This window comes from Asparagus officinalis, chromosome 9 (assembly GCF_001876935.1).
Source record: "Asparagus officinalis chromosome 9, Aspof.V1, whole genome shotgun sequence".
NCBI classification, from domain to species: domain Eukaryota; kingdom Viridiplantae; phylum Streptophyta; class Magnoliopsida; order Asparagales; family Asparagaceae; genus Asparagus; species Asparagus officinalis.
The window spans coordinates 16,576,241-16,579,024 of NC_033802.1; positions in this window are offsets into that span (position 1 = coordinate 16,576,241).

Below are 2,784 nucleotides of genomic sequence, written 5' to 3' on the forward strand. Positions count from 1 at the left end.
GCCTCGGCAGGTTCCTTACCCGATCTATGAATTGGTGCTTGTAAGGAAGCCTGGTCAGTCAGCTCCTCAGCCTGAGTGCCAGTACCGGTAGGCTCGACGGCCTGTGTACCCTCCACCTACCTAGAAGGGAAAGCCCCATCAATGATGATGATATTTGATTGACTGAGAGGGGAGGGGACCTAAGGTTAGCACGGGGTCGAGTCAACTTGCGTCTGCCCAAAGCTTCACTAGACCCTTGCCCTCTATCTGGCCTCCTCTTTTTATCTAGCTTCTCCTTCTTGGCGGTGACCCTTGGTCTGGCCAGCCTGGCCACAATCTCCGCTACCATTGACCGTAGGCTACTCAGCTCATCGGGAACAATTTTCCCCTTAGCCACTTTTGGGGCATCATGGCTGATACTGACCCCCATGAGTGGGGCCCTCCAGAGGATTCTTCTTTAGTGGGAGGGCCAGGAGATCAACTCATGTCTTGTCGGCCTTGGTAGGGTGAACTTTAGACACGTTGGCTGCCCAAATCGATGATGTCTCAAAAAGATTATTCATCTCCCAAGATACAACATAGGAGCGGACATTCTCAAGTTGTTGCCTCTCTTCAGCCGAAAGAATTTATGGCCTTAGCATATCCTTCTTGATCTCAGGTCAAGTGGAGCTAGATAGGATAACATCAGTGCTAAAGACCCTCATGAATCGCTTTTTCCAAACCCTATTGGATTCTAGGGCATCCGACACCAGCTTACATCCACCTATGAAAAAAGAAATAATGGCCGTCTTTCTTAGTCATCTTGATGCCCACAAGGTTTCCGAACATATGCATGCTGGTTTCGACATTAACCCATCAGCAAATCATGAAAAACCCCACCAATATGGCGATGGCGTTGGGCGTGAATTGCAAAGGGGAGACCCCCAAAGCACTGCATACCTCTCGAATGAAAAGTTGAAGTGGCAACTGAAGCCCGTACTCTAGATAGGCAAGGTACAGCGGCGCTGTGTCTTTGCCGTGGTAGTATACCGGATCACTACTGCTAGGCGCCGATAAAGTTAAGGCTCTAGGGATGTCATAGGGATCATAATAGGCTTCAGGCTCCTAGATAGAGATCTTTGAGCAAACAGGACAGAGGAGATCGATCCTCGCCTCATTACAGCTAGTGGTAGAGGTTTGAGCATCCATGGAAGGTCGCCAAAAATTGATGCAAAATCGCCAAAAAACGAGAGTTGTGAACTTAGGAAGGCCACGAGCTATAGGGCAAATTTTTGTGAAGAAAATCCCATTGCATGATGAAGAGATATATATAGACACCAAGGGTGACAGGTGGGGAAATCAGAATGGCCACCCCTGTTCAAAATAAGCCGGCAAGATTGACCTTGAAATCTAAATGGGTATCCTAAAAAACAAGGTGCCCCCCCTTTTACTCCACAACCGCTTCGCATTAAAAGCAAAATGACTACGTTACCTATCAATCAATAACGTCATAAAGTCTTTTCAATAGTGTCCTTTTGCATGCCTAATAAAGGTCCTTTGGAACTCACCAAAAGTACGATTGTTTAGATCACAATCGACACAACTCGTCCCTCATATGGGCTGGCAACTTGCGTGGCCAACCAAACATACTGTATTAGTTGACCCTTCATGAAGCCGACTCGAATAGTAGAAGTGGCCACACTTAGTGAAGCTATGTGCAGCCACTATGCCTATTCTACTCGACAATTCTTATGATAAGTTAAGGAAAGTTTAGAAGTCGACTCAACCGACTCTGAGTCAAGTATTCGTCCCCATTTTCATAAATCTAAAGACCCGTCTCCTTAAACCAATAGATTATTATGAAGAAATCATAGACGCCAGAACAATCAGTAGGACATTCGCGACTCAAGGTTTGGTTGACTCACAAAAAAACTAGAAGAATGATTCAAGGTAAACAATAACTGACAGATCACAATTCATGACAATTTATAAAGTAACCAAAAATGACATTTTATTTATCTCTCAAAAATATTTCCAAGTGTTAGCATTTACAAGGCAGCTTAAGGCAATACAAAATCATCAGCGAAGCCTACAAGAGATCCATGCCATCTCCTGGAGTCAGAGGTAGGGAAGTGTTGGCGACAGGTGGCGAAGGAGTTTGTCATTCCTCTTCTGGCCCGAGCCCTCGGCAGTCTTCCTGGCCGAACCCTCGCCTCTTGCATTGGCCCTTTCGATGGGGCCCTCATTAACCTCCTCATCCAACCTTTCATCCTTATATTCCACACCTATGTCGTGGTGACTCGTGTAAAATTACGGAAGAGATCAGATGCACTCCTCATCTCGGCTAGGAGTTGAGCCTTAAGGTAGTTAGACCCTACCTTGCAAGTGATCGACACCTCTACTTTGCCAAAAAGGCTTTGGCCATACTGCTTCATGACCTCAGATCGATAGGCCTCTGACTCTAGATAGGCAATCCGACTATTGGCTTCAACCAGGGATGTCTCACAACGAGCACTCTCATATTGGAGCCTTATCTAAGCCAATTCTGCCTCCTCAAGCTTGCCACTGGCCTGTTAGGTAGCATGACGCTTGACGCTCAACCTCAACATGCACCAGAGTGCGGTCTTTATCCTGTTGCCCCTACATGACCTGCTCGGATAGGTGTCTTGCTCTCTGATGGATCTCTTGAAGCTCGTGCTTGAGGCTATCGATCTTAGAGGATTTTTGGGCATCTGAGGCCTTCAAACCCTCGATCATCTTCTCTCACAGCTCTATCCCTCACTGTCAGACGCCCCACTCCTGCTCCTTGGTCGATAGCTACCGAAG